Source organism: Lynx canadensis, chromosome X (assembly GCF_007474595.2).
Source record: "Lynx canadensis isolate LIC74 chromosome X, mLynCan4.pri.v2, whole genome shotgun sequence".
NCBI lineage: Eukaryota > Metazoa > Chordata > Mammalia > Carnivora > Felidae > Lynx > Lynx canadensis.
This window is the reverse complement of record NC_044321.2, coordinates 109,543,261-109,562,753: the sequence shown is the minus strand read 5'-3', so window position 1 is coordinate 109,562,753 and position 19,493 is coordinate 109,543,261. Positions and strand designations below refer to the sequence as shown.

Genomic DNA, 19,493 nt, shown 5'->3' with positions numbered 1-19,493 from the left:
ACAGATACAGTAAATAACATGTTAATGATGGACTCTAGATGACGGGTATACAGGTGTTCCCCCACGGAATCATTTCCACTTTAACAATCTTCATCATAAGATGTTGGGGGAAAATAAAATATAGCTAAGCAAACATTTTAAAACACAAACTGAAGCCACACACAAGCAGGTGCTGGCTTCCAAAAGGCATTTTAGACTCTGAACACAGAATGTGGTACAATCCAGAACGAAAGTGAGGAACTGCGGCCTCCATCTGAAAGAGATCTGCCAAAGCCATTGTAAAGCTTCTCAGGCATAATCAAAGAAGTCCCGAAAAATCTCCTAACGAACTGCAATATTGCACACATATGTCTTCAGACTTCGGGTGAGCAGTCTGAGCTATGGGCCAAGAGAGAGACCTTTTAGAAGGTTCCCTAGTCCACTGACATGGCCCCAACTGAGAGATGACCCAGGAGCCAGCCTCCAACCCCTGAACTACCTTTCCCCTTTTATGGCAGTTTCGAGTGGAAAGCATATAGTCATCTGTTTCCAGATTCCTAAAGGTACCAGAAAAAAAAAATCTAAATATAACAGATGGCTAAGCGCTCACGGTAACTGAAAACCAAACTGTAACTTCAGCTTTCTCAGGCTGATACCTTAACACCATGGCTTTAGTGGAACGGTCTTGCTGAAGACCTTTTGTCTTTATTCCCATAACAGGAATATTACCCTGGCTTTGATGGATGACAGATAGGTGTCATCCAAAATTTTATTTTGAGTTGACATTAATAACCTTTACTTATTTCCAAGTCAATCGCTAAGTGTTGTCCAGTGTGTTACAATTGACCACAAAACACGGTGGAGTGTGTCCACTGGTTTTTGTCAGTTTCTTAAGTAGTTCAACACACTCTGAAATATCTAATTCAAATGTTGAAGGCTCTGCAACATTTCTATGAATTCTAGGGTTCCCCATGATATAATGGAAAAACCATTAGAATAGAAGGACCCATGGGCCACCTGGCTGGCTCAGTGGGTGGGGTACATGACTCTTGATCTCGGGGTCATGAGTTTGAGCCCCACATTGAGTGCAGAGATTACTTAAAATTAAAATCTTGGAACAAAGAAAAAAAACTGGAAGGACCCTGCATTTGTACCGTTAGTGTTTATTAAATCTATGACCCTCTCTCCCCTCCCCCTGGGTAATATAAACAGCCACTAAACCTTCCCCAGACCTTGGGTAAGTGGTAGCACACTCATAACCTCCTGGTTCTGAACCGCTTTCCACATCCCTTATCACACGTAGCTCTAACCTTCTGCCCTCCTGGCCTCAACCCCAATTCGCCAGTTTTCCTCAAATAAATAAGACCCTCAACTCTGTGTCCTTGGCTGGCCTTCCAAGTCTCAACAATACACATGGGGTGACCGTGTAACATGGGGGAGAGAGGACGGTGATGTGTGCGTGTTTGTACGCTTGCTGTAGTTAGAAAACCAAACACCCCAGAGTCTGAGAAGGGAGCTCATTTCACATTCAACTTACCATCTCTTCTTAGCCATCATCAAAACAAATGCCAGAACCTTAAAAATCTGAAAACAGCTCTAAGAATGTCAAAATTGAAACCACAGAAGGATGTGCACACTCAAGTGTTTGGGAGGGTGACGTATACGGATGCTGGCGGTTTACTTTGAAATGCATCCAAAAATGAAGGTAGACTAACGCACGGACGGATATGTGATGTGGCACAAACACAGTGAAATGTTTAAGTGTAGAACCTGGGTGGTGGGGATGTGAGTACTGACTGCATAACTTCAACTTTTCTGCCTATCTGAAACGTGCATAATGCAATGCTTACAAAACCACGATGCCGTGCCGCGATGAGGCGGGAGGGCCTGTTGTGTTCAAGAATATGCTCCAATGATGTCAGGAACACCGGTGTTAGAGGAACAGGGAGTCAGATAAAGATCCTCAGATAGTCCTGGGTAATACCACAGTAATGCTATCTGTGGTTTCCAATTCATAAAATGCCTCTCGTTCAATGAACTGTTTCTCTAGTAAATGCTTGCAAAGCCGCTGCCACTAACTAGTAACCGACGTGGAGCACGTCGCAGAAAACATCGGTCGGTATTCCCGCTCCGAAACAGGTTCCAGTTTCCCGGCGGAAGCAGAGTGCGGTCGTGCCCCCTCCCCCACAGGTCTGTTTCCCCCCGCAGGTCTGTTCCAAGACCCCCAGCGGATGCCTGAAGCCACAGATAGCACCGAACCCTGCAAGAGACTATGGTTTTTCCTCTACACACGCACCTATGATAAAGTTTAACGTATAGGTCAGGCGCAGGAGATGAGCAACAGTAACTACTAGCAGAATAGGCCAATCATAACAACGTCCTGTTAGAAGGTTATGTGAGTGTGGTCTCTCTCTCTCTCTCACAATATCTTAGTGTATGCGCTCTTCCTTCTCGCAACGATGATGTGAGGCAAAATGCCTACATGATGAGGCGCAGGGAGGTGAATGACGCAGGCACTGTGACGCAGCATCAGGCGGCTTCTGATCTTGACACTACACCGGGAGGACCACCAGCTTCCAGACCACGGCTGACCGGTGACAGAAACCCCAGAACGCGAAAGCACAGGTAACGGGGAACTACTGTCCAGTTTAAGACAGGGGCCCCAACCACACGCTTGGCTCTCTCTGTGCCTCCGACTGTCCCAGTGATAAAAACAGAAAACACCCTGGAGAGGACCGAAGGAGTTGGCCCAAGAGCCTGTGGAACGTCTGTAAGGACTGAGGATACAGAGGGCATAGCTTGGAACATTAAAGGAAGGGCTGAGAGTAATGGAACACGTTGTATTGTTTCCAGGTTCAAACCTGTCATGTGAGCCCCAAGCCAAGAGTGCAACTCACCTTCTCCAACCAGTGAGCATCTGAACCCCTTTAGTGAGCAAAAGGCACCACTGATTGTGAATGCCCTACCACACACACGCACACACATGCCGACAACCACGTGCACAAACCCATCACCGGAATCCACAGAAAAATCTCCACTGGTTCTGGAAAAGAGACACTTGGGATGTCTTAAGTGAATTACTAATTCATAGTCCTGAAGAACGTATATAAACGGTCCCGTCACGTACACGTATGGCATGGTTTGAGAGGTGCTGACAGACTCGCAAAGACCACAAATTCTCATCCAACTACCTAAGGGCCACTGCTTTACTACATAGGTGAAGAAGTGGTACGGAAATTTATTTGATTTTTTTCTTTAATCTCTCAGTGAGAGATGCTGTATCTGTATCAAGTGTGAAGCTGATCTGGCTGATAGGACAGGATAGAAGGGGGCTGCTGTTCTAAATACATTTCGCAGATTTCATCCTTTTTAGTTGAATTGATTTGATGCCTAGAGCTGTTTAAACAAAATGGAGATGTTAACAATTAAAGACAAAAATCAAATGAATTATGGCCAGTGTTAGCACAGCTCTCCACACGGGGATTCCAGCCCATAACGATAGGATAATGACGGTGACAATGATCATAAGGAGGATGCGGGTGCTACTCTTTCTCGCAAGCACTGGCAAGGGCTTCGGCCTTCGTGGCTGGATGTCTGCAAAAGCTGGGACCTCAGCTGTGCCTGTTGAACGGACCGTGAAAAAACGGACACGATTCCACTGTGAAGCTGTGACTTGAATCTAGTAAGTTTCAAACCCAGGACTTAGTGACTATCCCACATTCATCTCCCAAGGATGGATCTCTTTATAGGCGAGCATCTGTTGGCTTCTCAAGTCTCTGTCCTATTAATAGACAAGGTGATGATGGAGAAAGCCGTAAAACGACTTCCACATCCACAGAGTTTTATGACGTTACAAGAACTTCATAAAAACATTAGGTATTCACAAGTTCCTACTTGACTTGAATCAAACTTGATAACAGAAACGAACCCTGTTACTTCACTGGTGAATAAGGGTGCAGCCGCACTCATGTCCCCCTCTCTCCTCGGCCTCTGTGCGATGCTTGTTAACCACTGATGGGCTCCTTTGCTTTGGTTTTAAATTTTATTTATTTATTTTGAGAGACAGAACGGGAGGGAGGGGCAGAGAGAGAGAGGGAGAGAGGGAATCCCAAGCAGGCTCCGCGCTGCCAGTGCAGAGCCCGATGCCGGGGCTTGATCCCACAACCGCGAGATCATGACCTGAGCTGGAATCGAGTCGGACCCTCAACCAACTGAGCCACCCAGGAACGCCTCCTCTGATGTGGTTTCAAAGAGAATTCACATATATGAGTCTGCCCCTAGAGAAGATGAAGGAACTTGCCAACAGGTGAATTCTCCATGAAAAACTAACACAGGATACACAAGCCTTAAATAAAGTCAAGCACTCTGACTCGATTTTGGATACATCATTAAACTTTCTGAAACCCGAGTGTCCTTCCAAGTCTCAAAGTAGCATATGGAAGAGGATAAAAAGTTTTAAAGGGTCATTTGAACCAAATGAAGTCCCAGATGGTTTGACTCGAGCTACCTTAGAGATCAGATAGCCCATGTCTTCATTTCACATCCAGCGGGTACAGGTGGAAAGCTAGACTTCCATTTCAGTGTCACAATCTGGCTTTTTCCATGGGAATCCTCATCAAACCCAACCCTTATTATGACCTCCATGGCACAGTTTAATATGCTCAAATATGAAATACGGTTTAGACATTTATATGCGTGCCAACTTATAATCCTGTGACGAAGATACTTTTTAAAAATAAAAAAAATGTGTAATATCCAATCAGTGTTCCCACTGATGTAATATTCTTACAAATGGCTCCCTCATAAGAATTTCTTATAGACGGTTCATTCACATTAACTACACAATACTTTATTTCACTGAAAAGAAAATGATTTCCTGGGGCCATCAGTAATGTGGTGTGCATGTGTGTGTTTCTCCAAAAGACTTGCCAGCTTTCTCTCCAAGTGCTATATGAACTCTGATAGAAGACGACCGAAAGAAGCCCAGACTCTGGAATTCCACTTTCCGAGAGTGCAGTTAGGACCCTTCCTCTAAGTGAGGCAGTTTCTCTCCTCCAGTGAAAATGAATTCCTTCTATCTCGGAGGCTGGGAAAGTTAGGAGATGTACAAGAGGTCAAAATTAAGTCCATTAAATCCCAGCCCCGGATTTAGTCACCATAGAGACAGGGGAGATAAATAAACCAGTAACCTTAACAAATGTGCTGCACCTTTGCCAGACATATCTCTGACTTACCATTATTTTTACTTAAGTATCTTTCAGTCCAAACATAACTGACGATGAAGACGACAAAACCAAACAGAACTAGGCCCAAAAGAAATAGGAATGCTCATGCAGGCAAAGGGCAGGCAAGGAGTCAAGAGCTACCCCCCTTAGTAATGTGCTCTCTGTTCCCCTTGAAAAGCGATTGCAACATGGAGCTCCAGAGGCAATGACATATGGGGAAAATATGTGGTGCTAAAGCCAGAGGAAACCATGTCAAAAAAGAAAAACAGACATGAAGTAACTGACCTAATTAAAGGAGAAACGCACACTTCCAGCAGGGAAACAAGTATATGTGACACGGGGAGCACGGCCGGAGGGGAGGGGATGCTGGACGAAGGCTCGGGACGCTAGAGGGGATTTTTGTCACTTAGCTAAATGCCACCAGAAGGGGAAACAGGTACTGACTGCCCTTGCACTACGGCTCCGCTAAGGTTCTGCTTAAGTGGACAGGGAGCCTTGAGACGTCAAGAGTCGCTCCCTGGCCGCACAGCAGTGAAAAGCTCGGAGACAAATAGTTATACTTTAACACGTGGGACACCAAGGGGCCTCTCGACCAACCGCAGAGAACAGACGAAACATGGGCAAAGAGAGGAAAAAAGGAAGAAAACCGAGAGGTCAGGGTGATGGAACGAAGCAGCAGGGAGGAGTTCTAGCATGACAGCCCCGTGTCTAGGCTCTAGGCGGGAGTCCTCATCACGAGCCACGGTCATTTACACAACACCAATGGCTTGTGGCATGGGGTCGAGAAGGTAGAAGCTGAGGAGTCTCGACCTCTAAGCGAGCCGTAGACTTTGGGTAAAATGTGCAAACAACAGGACAAGTAATATGAATAAAACCTCAAATGAAGTGTTACTTCTAGCTCTCGTCCACACGCACGCTGGCACTTTACAAGGCTATCATCATAGCACATAGACAACGGCCGTATTAGACAAATTCTTCCATATTGGTCTGCAAGCATCAAGGTTATAATTTTGAACAGATTCATGGAATTCTCCTGCAAGGACGTATCCTACTTACTTAACCAAGAATCTTGCTTGAGCACACGAATGTTTAGATTCTAACTTTTTGTCCATACAAATACCACTGTGACGAATACCCGCAACATGCAGCTTTTCTTTTCTTCTCGTAGAACAATTTGCTTCTTGGAGCGCACGTCCCGAAATAGGATTACTGGATCAAGGGGTACCGATCTGTGACTTGGGCCACAAAGTGCCACAAAATGTTCTAAAAGGCTTATGACCAACTTACAGAGCTCCCAGCAGTAAGCGCTTCTCAGTTTCAAGGTAACCAACCATATTAGCACTACGTGTTTTCTGTTGTGTCGGCTTAAAAGGCAAAAAATATACCTTCTTGCTGTTGGGACGTGGCTCATCCTTGGATGCCACTGAGGCTGAGCATTTTGCCATGCATTTGTTCACTCCGACAGGACACGCATGTCTTTTGCCTCTCCACCAACCGGAGAACTCATTCAGCCAACGGTTATGGAGCACCTACCACAGGCCAGGCACGTGCCAGGCCTCACAATCTACATGGGCTCTGTGCGTAAGATAGAAATGAATGATTTTATCACCTCCGCCACAAACTTTCCTGGCATGTCTTCATTATTTTTTTCCTCAGCTTTACTGAGGTTGAATTAACGAAAATCGTACACATCGAAGGTAACCGGGATGATCTGACACACGTACATTCTGTGAGTTCATTACCACAATCAAGTTAGGTAACACACCCACCACCTGAGACATCCCGTTTCTGTGTGGGTGGTGAGAGCACTGAAGGTCTACTCCCTCAGAAATTTTTTATGGATTGGAGTCTGTTGATCTCTTCTTGACTACTTCTATCATTTTATATAGCTTACAGGTTATCATTTATCCAGGGACTGGATAACTGTCCCATTTTCTATGGTCTCATTCATAAGTTTTCCAAGCGTCTCATAAATATATTCTCCGATAATTACAAAATTAACAGCTCTAATCCCTACTTCATGATTCCTGAGCTTTACCACATGTAGCTTTTTTACTACAAGTACTTAAAGCAAGGGTTTGTTTTTTTTTTTAATGTTTATTTATTTTTGAGAAAGAGACACAGAGCACAAGCAGGGGTGGGGCAGACAGAGAGCCACCCAGGCGTCCCCCAAAAGTCCATTATTTTTAATACAACATAGCCCGTGTAAAAGAGAAGTTTAATTTTTATTTTAAAACTTGCTTTAGGGAGCCTGGGTGGCTCAGTCGGTTAAGCGTCTGACTTCAGGTCACGATCTCATGGTTCGTGAGTTCAAGCCCCATATTGGGCTCTGTGTTGACAGCTCAGAGCCTGGAGCCTGCTTTGGATTCTGTGTTTCCCTCTCTCTCTACCCTCTCCCACTCACATCCTGTTTCCTTCTCTCTCAAAAATAAAAAAAAAAAAAATTAAATTGGCTTTTAAACGTTATCCTACCACAATGAGAAGTGAACTCAGGTTTATCTATGAAGATCTGACCACAAATAGCCTGCCTAAGATCTCTTTCTCTTTCTTAGGCCAAAGAAAAAGATTTGTCAAAACATCACTGCATGACTGCTTTTTCGTAGGATTGCTTTAGGGTCAAGTCCCCTTGCTACTCAAAGGGACATAGGTCCTCGGACTAGCAGTGGTACAATCTGGGGCTTACTGGAGTTGTGTAATCTCAGGCCCTACCCCAGACCTCCTGTGTTAGGATCCACAAGTGAAAGTTTGAGGAAACACTGGGGTAGACCACAGGAACCTGCCGAATTCTGCCGATGCTCCTTCTCTTAATCAGACACCGTCAGAAGGTCTCTCTTTCCTCAAATGTTTATCCCCATCCCTTTCTTAAAAAAGTAACCTCTACACCCAATATGGGGCTCGAACTCACGACCCCAAGATCAAGAGTCGAATGCTCTACCGACTGAACCAGCCAGGCACTCTCAACCCTTTTAATGCATGCCCTTAAATTAAAATGAGTATCACCAAACATCATGTACCTGAAAATTACAAGCTAGTATTTTGAGAGAAAGGATGGCTCTCAGTCTGTAGCCTCAATTTCATCCGGACATGAGCTTTCTTGAAAACTCACTTGCCTGAAAGAGCCCTGCAGGTCTTAAAAACGAGTAAAACGTTCAGATAATGGCCACATTAAACACTGAGATAAAGGACCTCTGTCCTTTGTATCAAGGAGGTGAGAGGGTGGTAGGGACCCTGGCAAATTTCAGAGTTCACGCTCCGGCCAAAGGCACGGGAGCTATCCGGCTGTTCAGCCTAGTGTTGCCCAAAAGGAATACAGGCTCAATGTTGCCAGATCTTCTGATATTTCAAGAGAAGCTGAAAATGTGGATTTTTGAAACATGTGAAATCTCTCAAATTTTAAATGCTGGCAATTCACTTAAAATTTTAAAAGAACACCTCTGTGTGCCAGATTCAGCCCACCAGTTTGAGACCTTGGCTCTGGACTGATGGTTTCCAAATTCTTTAAGCTTGTGGAAGCCATCTGTGCTAAATCTCGTGCTCTCTTGCTGGTACACGAAGAAGAGAGGTCACATCGATATAAATGGTACAAACCAAATCACTATGACTACCATATTTTAAATTTGTGTTTTGTGAATATTAAAAACTGCCAAATCAATAATTAAAGTGACCATATGTCAGTGATACAAATATTTCCTAGATGTGAAATACATGTTTAATTCTTAATTAACAACATTGTCATTCCTACAGAAACAAATACAAAGAGTACCCAGCTCATGTGTATGTTAAGAATTATGTTGGGTTCAGGGCTCCTGGCGGGCTCAGTCAGAGAAGTGTGCCACTCTTGATCTCAGGGTCGTGAGTTTGAGCCCCATGTTGGGTGTAGAGGTTACTTGAATGAATGAATGAATGAATGAATGAAAACTTTAAAAAGAGTAAAAAAAGAATTATGTGGGGTTCAACTTTTTGTTCCAGGGCACCAGGGTGGCTCGGTCGGTTAAGCATCCGACTTCGGCTCAGGTCATAATCTCATGGTTTGTGAGTTTGAACCCCACATCGGGCTCTGTGCTGACAGCTCAGAGCCTGGAGCCTCCTTCAGATTCTGTGTCTCCCTCTCCCTCTCTCTCTTTTCCCCTTCCCTGCTCACACTCTGTCCCTCTGTCTCAGAAAAATAAACAAACATTAAAAAAAGTTTTTGTTCCATACAATTCTATAATGAAAAGGTGGCCAAGTGGAATAATTTCAGGTTCTTGAAAATAAAGTTTACCTGTGATAAGTTTACCTGTGATAAAGTTTACGACTTTCCTAAAGTGTTCAAGTGTTTCAAGCAAATTTACCAAATTTGTGTATAATCTGTGTGTACGAAACACACAATTTACATTTGCTTTCACTTTGGGGCACTTGGGTTCTGGGCACAGGTGCGCCCCAGCAACGCCCATATACTTCATTACTTGTGCATTCCTGCCTGGAGGTGCCAGACATCACAGTCTCAGAGAGCAGACTGGAGACAGGGACTTTGAACTGCACCCCTGAACCCATTCAGGCCTACTCAATACTGGGCAATTTAATGTAAAAAGGAAAATCGGGGGCACCTGGGTGGCTCAGTCGGTTAAGCATCCAACTTCGACTCAGGTCATGATCTCGCGGTTTGTGAGTTCCAGCCCCACGTCGGGCTCTGTGCTGACAGCTCGGAGCCTGAAGCCTGCTTCAGATTCTGTGTCTCCCTCTCTCTCTGTTCCTCCCCTGCTTGCACTCTGTCTCTCTCTCAAAAATAAAGATTAAAAAATTAAAAGAAAAAAAAAGGAAAATCAACTTTCAGTTTCCCCATCTGCAAAAAGGAAAATCATCCAGGGATGTCCCACAGTTGAAGAAGATCAAGATGAAAATGTATTATCCTTTTTCTTTTGTTCACGCCTACATTCCCGGCTTACTACGTAGTAGGGCTGAATGAATGAAGACATCAATAAGAAAAGCGAAGAAAGATCACAAGATACAACTACACTGTGACTGGAACTGCTTCACATCAATCCTATAGATTTCCATCACAGTGCAACGGAATTTAACAGATTTGATTAAGTCACAGAATTTAACAGATCTGATCAAGTTGTGGGGTGCCTGGGTGGCTCAGTCGGTTGAGTGTCCGACTTCGGCTCAGGTCATGATCTCACGGTTTGTGGGTTCGAGCCCCGCGTTGGGCTCTGTGCTGACGGCTTGGAGCCTGGAGCCCGCTTCGGATTCTGTGTCTCCCTCTCTCTCTGCCCCTCCCCCACTCGCATTCTGTCTCTCTCTGTCTCAAAAATAAACATCAAAAAAAATTAAAAAAGAAAAAAAAGATTTGATCAAGTTGAGAAACTCACTGCTCTAAAAGGAAACCCAAATGGGGCACCTGGGTGGCTCAGTCGGTTAAGTGTCCGACTCTTGGCTTCGGCTCAGGTCATGATATCACAGTTTGTGAGTTTGGGCCCCACACCGGGCTCTGCACTGACAGCACAGAGCCTGCCTGGGATTCTCTCTCTCCCTCTCTCTTTTCCCTCCTCTGCTCTGTCTTTCAAAATAAATAAACTTAAAAAAATTTATTGTATTTATTTTTTTTTTAAATATGGAATGCTTCACGAATTTGTGTGCCATCCTTAGGCAGGGGCTGTGGTAATCTCTGTAATCATTCCAATTTTTAGTGTATGTGCTGCTGAAGCGAGCACTAAAAAAATTTTTATTTTTTTATTTATTAAAAAAATTTTTTAACGTTTATTCATCTTTGAGAGACAGAGAGAGACAGAGCATGAGCAGGGGAGGGGCAGAGAGACGGATACACAGAATCCGAAGCAGGCTCCAGGCTCCGAGCCATCAGCGCAGAGCCTGACGCGCGGCTCGAACTCACGAACTGTGAGATCATGACCTGAGCCGAAGTCGGAGGCTCAACCGACTGAGCCACTCAGGCGCCCCTAGAAAAAATTTTAAAAGGAAACTCAAAGATGCTAAGTTTTGGTCAAATTAAAGATGTCACCGGAGTGGTTTAATATCACAAAACCACTTCAGATATGTATTCAAAAACCTTCCGTTAGAATGTTTCATTTATAAGAATACACACAGCTTCCGTCAAAGTTTTCTACTGATGAAGCGTACCCAGGTTGCAGATGGCTACGGGCAACCCAAGCCCAGGTCCCCCCACCCCCACCCAGTGTTTCTAACCAGGCTGACGGGCTATGCCCTTCTGTGGACCTCCTTCCACCATCTAGTCTCTGTTGCTGTGGGAAAACAAAGGCAAGCCGCCCTCGGGTTCCTCAGAGGACAGTGAGAGTCATAGTTCTGCTCTGGTGGGGGACGACCTAAGATTTTATTTGAAGACAGGTTTCTATCGTTAACAAATAAAAGTTTGAAAACAACCATTTTAGGTAAAGGCTATGGATGACAGCCACGGCAGGGCCCAGACCGAGCCAGCAGGGTGTGTCTCTCACAGCTGACAAATGGCCAAGGCTTTGGTCTCTGGGCCGGTCCGAAGCCCCAGGCCCTGGGGAGAGAGACCTTCCAGCTTCCATGTCATTGAGGAAACTGACAAAATTCCTAGTAAACACTTCTAAAAGTCTGTCCTTTTTTTTCTTCTTCTTTACGGTGTCAATATATGTATTTTATTTTATTTATTTATTTTTTCAATGTTTATTTATTTTTGGGACAGAGAGAGACAGAGCATGAACGGGGGAGGGGCAGAGAGAGAGGGAGACACAGAATCGGAAACAGGCTCCAGGCTCCGAGCCATCAGCCCAGAGCTCGACGCGGGGCTCGAACTCACGGACCGCGAGATCATGACCTGGCTGAAGTCGGACGCTTAACCGACTGCGCCACCCAGGCGCCCCAATATATGTATTTTAAAATGTGTGAAGAAGGTGGCAGCAAGCAGGGATACCGGAGACAACTTTGGCTAGCTAAGTGAGCATCTGCCCTAACGGAAAGCAATGACCCTCATCGAAAGCGAGACTGAGCAGAGGCAGAGGGCGGGGGGCGGGGCATACACCAAAATGCAGCAAGCTTCTGATGGACGGAAGCGCGAATCCTGACTGGTCTGCCGCTGGCAAATGTCACCTCCCGTCCCGCAAACGTGTGCATGGCGGGGCACAGAGAGCAGCAAGACTGGGGCCCCTTATGCGGGGCCTGGATGAACCCTCTCTGAGATCTGCGAAGCTGAATGTCCCGTCTCTCAGGGAGAGCACTGAGTGACCCTGAATCTTCATCACGGAGTGTATATAAGCCCTGTGGCTAAATGACGACCGAGGATGTCTGTGCAATGTGTGCTAAATGAAAGGGTTGCTCGATCTGGCTGTTCACACCGGGGCAGCCACACTCTGAACTTCGATTCTGAGCTGAAAACAACGGGCTGGCCCTCGTTGGCATAACCCAACGGAAGCCCTCTCTGGAGTTCCTACCCGAGATCTTGCACAAAGATCCCTCCCCGACAGCTGATTGGGTCAGCTCCGCCTTCTCCCGCAGTCTCCTTGCTCGATGCCAGTACTGCTCGGCGTAGCTTTCCTGCTCCCTACTGTTCACGCTGGGGCATGAGCACATCTTTATCTTCAGGCAGACCTTCTAACAGTTCTGTTGTGCTTGGCACCTTCACTTTTCATGCCCCCAAATTAAAAGCAAATGAGATTGGTTTTTCCCCTTGAAAAGCCAGTCCCCAGAAAGCTGATATTTAGGATAAGCAGGGATATTTGCTGGGTCAATTAAAATGAATCCTGTTCAGTCTACTGTACAAATAAAGCTTTTTTTTTTTCCACAGTGTCAACCCCAACACCACTAATTGGAAGGCTGAAGGTCGGTGTACGAACTTGTGGCCATCAGTCAAACTTACCTCACGCTGGATGTGTGGTGACTGGGATGTATTCAGCGAGGGCTGGACACGGTGGACAACAACTTCCAACGTGCCTAATTAGGAAAAAATGAGAAGCGAGACGCAAAGTTACCTTTTCAGAAAAAAAGTTAGAAATTCCAAAAAAAAAAAAAACCACCCAAAGCCTACTTCCTTCGAAATGCCTCACGGTAACACATTCTACTTTATATTTACAACCCTTAAAAGTTAAACCGCCAGGATGTTCCGCATACTTCCCCAGTGTCTGTTTATCCTACGACATTTGTGCCGGCACCGGGTCTAGCCCCTCATCATCAGGGTGCCTTAGCTCAAACACTCAGCATTGTTAGCACAGTGAGCTCATGGCCTATTTCAGTTTTAAATTAACATTTGGCAATCACCCGGGTAATCAAAACAAATGACTCAGTCGTTTAGAATAGATTTATTAGTTGAGCCTTTTTTTCCCTCTCTTTTAACATCTTTAGAATATTTTGCCACAGGAGGGCTCAGATCCAGGCAGAATGTAGAGCACAAGTCACCAGAGGAATATTTAGAGGTGTTTCCATGGAGACGAGGTGCCGTGTGACCACTGAAGTTATCTCCAATCAACAACAGCATCAGGATGCAGGCTGGCGGGCAGGCTCATCCCTGCCCGGGGCGGAGGGCTCAGCATCACCAGGAAACAGGTGTGCTCTGTGCTGTTCCCATCACCCAAGCAGAGACAGTCCCCTGACATGCGGCCCTCCTCGAGCCTTTGCGACCTCCCCAGAGGCATCTCACTGCCTTACCCCCCCCCCCCATTCAAAGGGCTGGCTGGGAGAAAGGAGGCGTGTGAAATCCTGAAACTCATACCAAGAGCACTTTTATATCAGCTGTGAAATGTACACGAGCAAATGAAATCTGAGGGAAAGATCGCTCCCTGTGAGGAGGGTCCCCATCTGTTCTGTTCACTGCTCTATCCCCGTGCCCAGAACAGTGCCTGACTGCCACACAGGAGCCTCTCGAGAAGTATCTATGGAGTGAAGCAGGGCAAACCTAAACCATGGGTTCTAACCAGGCTCATAACTGCCCCTCTTCCGCCCCCAAGCAACCATTTCCGGGCTGATCGCCAAACAAGCAGGGGTTAGAGATTTTTTTTTAAAATATTAACGTGCTGGAAAATAAATCGCTGGTCCGGTTAGCTCAATAGGCTAATGGGTTCATCTGTTTAGAGATCTTAATGACAACTGTCACGTTCAAGACAACTCTTCCGAACTCAAAATGGACAAGTGTGCTGACTACAGGGACAGACAGGTTCTTGTCTGCCAGATCAAAAGCCCGGAGGAGGGGACTCTGTGCCAGCAGCGAAGAGCTAGCTTTCAAAGGCAAACGTCTGAAAGTGACAGACTTCAAAGAAACACCTTCTCGTCCTCTTCCCACCTCTATTTAACTAGAGATAATATTTCCACATTCTGCCCTATGAATACATATTACTGGTTTCATGTTACGTCTCGTTTGTTCCACAGAACTTAAAGTGTCTTTGTCTGGGTGGCAGGGACGGAAATCCCGCCTTTCTTTCCTCACAGTACTTAGCACAGCACGTATACATAAAAGGTTTCGCCCGGTCTCTTTTCCCACTACCCACAACCCATTCACACGGAACTCACTGTTTCTAGAAGGTGCCACACCCTGGCATGCAACCGTGGTGAGAATGCGGCACGGCACAGATGTTCACAGCAAGAGTCAGACTGCCTGGGTTCGAACACCGGCCCTGCCTTATGTCAGCTGAGCCTCACAATGGTAAGCGACTTCACAGACAGGCTGTGAGGTGACAAGGGGGCGGCGCAAACAGAGCACTTCACAGTGCCCCACATGCAGCAGGTACTCGCCAGATGGGAGAGAGAGACAGTGATCACCATTTACTCCAGCAGGCGCAGAGTGTGAGTGTTCTCACACTCGGAGGAGCTCACGTGCTGCCACAAAACTCTGGCACCAAACACACCCGTTTAGATTCAATCCAGCTTAACCTTCAAACCTGAATCCGCCACACGCTAGCCTTAACGTGCTATTTCACTTCGCTCCCCCTTCTGGAAATCATTTTTCCCGGAGATGGGGTTCAGTACATACCGGGCTCTACTTGAAGGAATCAGTTCTGTACTCAAAGAACCGGGATCGCAGCCCCCTTAACACCCCAACCCTGCCAGTGCCTTCCGTGCCTTCCCTGTCTGCTCCCCACCTCTACGAGTTCAGACTTCAAGGGGCTGGGGCGGAGGGGCAAGAGGCTGGTCTTCTAGTAACCAAAACCAAGACCCCTGGGGCTCTCCTTTTTGTAGGAAACCCTTGCATGTCATGTCCCCAGACACCCTCCAGAGGGCAGAAGAGAGAAAGGCCCAAAGGCTGAGCGGGCGGAGCTCACATACGGGGGTCCGACCCGGGGCCCCGCCAAGGTCAGCTCCACAGTTCATGCTTTCACTGTCAAGAACTAGACCACCAAGAGTGATAAAAACGTACAGCGAGATTTCACCACAGCACCTGTAGCTCCACTTTACTGTTGGTGCCAGTGTGTCCCGCGTCACACTCAGTCGGGGCTGGGAGGAAGAAGACACTCGTGCAGGTACAGTTGTGCACGTGGAACCGCGCCTCTGACCACACGGGGCACAAACCGTGTCGACGATTTTGCACAAGTCAAAGTATAAAAACCGAACGGCAGCCAAACACACTGGGTAAAATGTGATGACAGCCAAGTAAAACCCAAACACTTTAGGGTCAGCCATGCTTTAAAATAAATCATGTGAATCTTATCGCACCCTGACAGAATAAGTCAAATTAGACAAACCTTTTGTGTGACTGCAGAAGAAGCCAGGAGCTACGATCTAGTGACGTTTAACGTACACAATCATCCTCCTTCGGGTTTGGCAACAGTATCGTGGCCACAGACACTGGTGACCCTGTCACTACTGACAGCCAAGCTTACACGACCCCCAAGTCACCGATCGATTGGGTGAATTATGTGGAAAAATAAAATCGAGAGACAGCTGTTGTCTGAATGAAACTAAAAGACCAGTTGAATCAATCAAAATGGATGAACCCCACAGATTCAGTCTTCTCTAAATTCTCTGAAATGTGATCGTCATGGTAACCATTCCTTTATCATGCTTTTCCTTCAGAAAAGATATTCTTCTTTCCTTCAGTAAGATACTCTTTTCCTTCAGAATATTCTTTTCCAACCTAAGAAACCAAAGAGTAGTGAACCCCAAATATCTTTTATTTTAATTTTCTTTAACATTTCTTCATTTGAGAGAGAGAGAGAGGGAGAGAGAGAGAGAGAGAGTGAGCATGAGAGGGGCAGAGAGAGAGGGAGACACAGAATCCGAAGCAGGCTCCACGCTCCGAGCTGTCAGCACAGAGCCCAATGCAGGGCTCGAACCCACGAACCTCGAGATCATGACCTGAGCCAAAGTCGGATACAACTGACTGAGCCACCCAGGCACCCCTATGAACCCCAAATATCTTAATTAGGTACACTTAGGATGGCAACGGGTGGCTCACAAGTCTCATTTTTCCTATTTTTATTCAAGTGCTCACACTACTATGGTAGTCAGAAACATTGGCATTTGTACCGTTCAAAACACATTTTAAATGTTACCATAGATGTGATAAATACAGATGAGCTGGCCACCGTCTCTGTACCTTTAGCAGAACTGATAAACTGGCTCTCGTTCAGCAAAATAATTTACTGGTAAAAATAAATACAGATGAGGGGCGCCAGGGTGGCTCAGTCGGTTAGGCGTCCGACTTGGGCTCAGGTCATGATCTCACGGTTGGGAGTTTGAGCCCCACATCGGGCTCTGCACTGGCAGCGTGGAGAAGTCAAACTACTCTTGACAAATGTTTTCGCTGGAGTAGTAAAACGTTAAGAATACTTTTGCAACAACAACAAAAATAAATAAGTGGGACTACATCATACTATAAAATGCTTGAGCACGGCAAAGGAAACCATCAACGAAATGAAAAGGCAGCCTACTGGATGGGGAGAAAATATCTGCAGATCATATATCCGACGGGGCTAGTATCCAATATACAAAGCCCTCATACAACTCTATGGCCAAAACCAAACAATCTAATTAAGAGATGGGCAGAAGATCTCAACGGACATTTTCCCAAAGAAGACATTACATGTGGCCAGCAGGTACGTGAAAAGATGCTCAACGTCATTCATCATCAGGGAAATGGAAATCAAGACCACAGTGAGTTTCTACCTCACAGCAGTCAGAATGGCCATCATGAAAAAGACAAGAGAACCCGAGAGTTGGTGAGGATGTGAAAAAAGGGCACCCCTGTGCACTATGGGTGGGGATGTAAACTGGTGCGGCTGCTATGGAAAACAGTACAGAGGTTCCTCAAAAAATTAAAAACGGAACTATCATATGATCCAGCAATCCCACTTCTGGGTATCTATCCAAAGAAAAGGAAAACACTAACTTGAAAACACAATACACCCCCCCCATACACACCCATGTTCACCGCAGCATTATTTACAATAGCCAAGACATGGAAACCACTTAAGTGTCCACTGACTGATGAATTCATAAAGAAGAGATGCTATTATACATGCTGTGAAATATTACCCAGCCATTAAAAAGAATGGAATCTTGCCATTTGCAATGACATGGATGGCCCCAGAGGGCATTATGCTGAGTGAAATAAGTCAGACGGAGAAAGACAAATACCAAACAATCTCACTTATATGCGGAATCTTAAACAAACAAACAGAAAAAGCTCATAGATACAGAGAACAGAGTGGTGGTTGCCAGAGGCAGAGGGTCAGGGGTGGAAGGAAGGGGGTCGAAAGGTTAAAAAACAAAAAAACAAAGACTAGAGCTATTTTTCCATGTTATCATTGCATAATTGCTGGTAAAAGAGCTTTATGAGAATAAAGTAGAAAACAAAAACAACGTAATAAAACTTTAAGAATACTTAAGAACAAAAAAAAAAGCCATCAGTAACAGTGTAGAGGAAACTAAAATTATCAGGCATTAGGAACAAATGGGAACAACACAAAACAAAACAAATGGCGAAATCCAGCAAGAAAAACGGAGTGGCAAATATTTGCTAAAGTCAAAAGGTAAAACCTTAAAATTCTTGTCCTTTGCCCTAATGTTCAATGGTATTTTTGTTGTGTTTTAAAAATATGAAGATGGATGTCCTTTCAATGACTAGTACAACAGCTCCCAACTAAAACAAATGATAAAATAAAAATCCACTTAATTGACTGATAGGCTCGAATTAGTCATTGCCAAGTTTACAACTTTCCCACAACTCCAAGCATTCTTTCGTTAAGAAACAGGATTTGTTTCCCCTGCCAGGATGACCGTGGGTAGCTTTCTGGGTGACTACAGTTCTGTATATTTTTACATAACTCACTGGGGAATACCCGCTCCCTAAGTCAAAGTGATGAGGGACAGAGGATGAGCACAGATCCAGAGAATGTGACAAGTCCGACAGAAGCATCTAGAGCACGCTGGCTGTCTCAGAAGTTTGAGAGGCAGTACTGGGCCAAAGACATTCTAACACTGCCCTCACTCCCATAAACCATCACCAAATCCTGTCCGTTTGTCCCGCAAAAGAGCCTCCAGACCTTCTGTTCCTTACAGTCTCATTTTTGCGATCCCAATCTGACCCATTGTCACTTCACATCTAGATTACTTCATCACACACGCTCCCCTCAGATTAATTTTTCAAATGTGCCACCTTGATGCATCACTCCCTTTTCCCTAAACCTTCCTCCACTGCAATCTAAAGACCAAGTTTCTAGCACGACATCCAAGGCCTTCCCATCAGACCCACGTTTCACCCTCCCCCATACCCAACTCTGGCTTTTGCTGACTCCTGGCCTCTGGGCTTTGTCACCACCGGAGAACAGGTGCTTTGGCTCATGCCACTCTCCCCTAAACCAGTGATTCTCAAACTCTGACTGCACCTGCAGACCCAGAACCACTAGTGATGTCTGGGTGTCCCCCCACAACCAAATTCCCTACGATGAATCTAATGTACAACTAAATTTGAGAACCACTGCCCCAAATTCCTACGGTCCATGGCTGTGAAAGTTTAGTGGGCATCAGAATCTCCTGGGAGAGCGGGAGTTGTTAAAACACGAGGTGTTGGGCCCCACCCCCAGGGTTTCTGATTCAGTAGGTCTGGGGCAGGCCCAGGAATCTGCATTTCTAACACGCTCCCAGGTGATGCTGATGCTGCAGGCCCAAGGATCCCACTTTAAGAAACACTGGTCAAGAGTTAGAATTAGTACAATTATATGGTACAGATACGTACCGTATACATACAACAGTAACCGTCATATGTACACCTCATTTAGCGAAAGAGAATGTACCATCTTCCGGAATCTCTTCTACTATTGCTTTGTACTGTTTGTTCAACTTTTAAACACATTTGTTTATGAGCCAATCCACAGACTGTCT

At 45.6% G+C, this 19,493-nt stretch overlaps 1 protein-coding gene and 1 non-coding gene across 3 annotated transcripts in view; both read right to left on the bottom strand.

Moving 5' to 3' along the window:
- FHL1 (four and a half LIM domains 1) overlaps positions 1-19,493 on the bottom strand; it is a 62,111-nt gene that overhangs the window by 27,446 nt on the left and 15,172 nt on the right. For both annotated transcript variants that reach the window (XM_032592284.1, XM_030304731.1), the window contains exon 2: positions 13,042-13,115. The gene's annotated coding sequence lies outside the window, so the exon portion shown is untranslated. The remainder of the gene's footprint in view (positions 1-13,041; positions 13,116-19,493) is intronic.
- LOC115507945 lies at positions 10,792-10,897 on the bottom strand. The gene has a single exon (XR_003966862.1). It is a non-coding gene; the product is annotated as a U6 spliceosomal RNA (small nuclear RNA).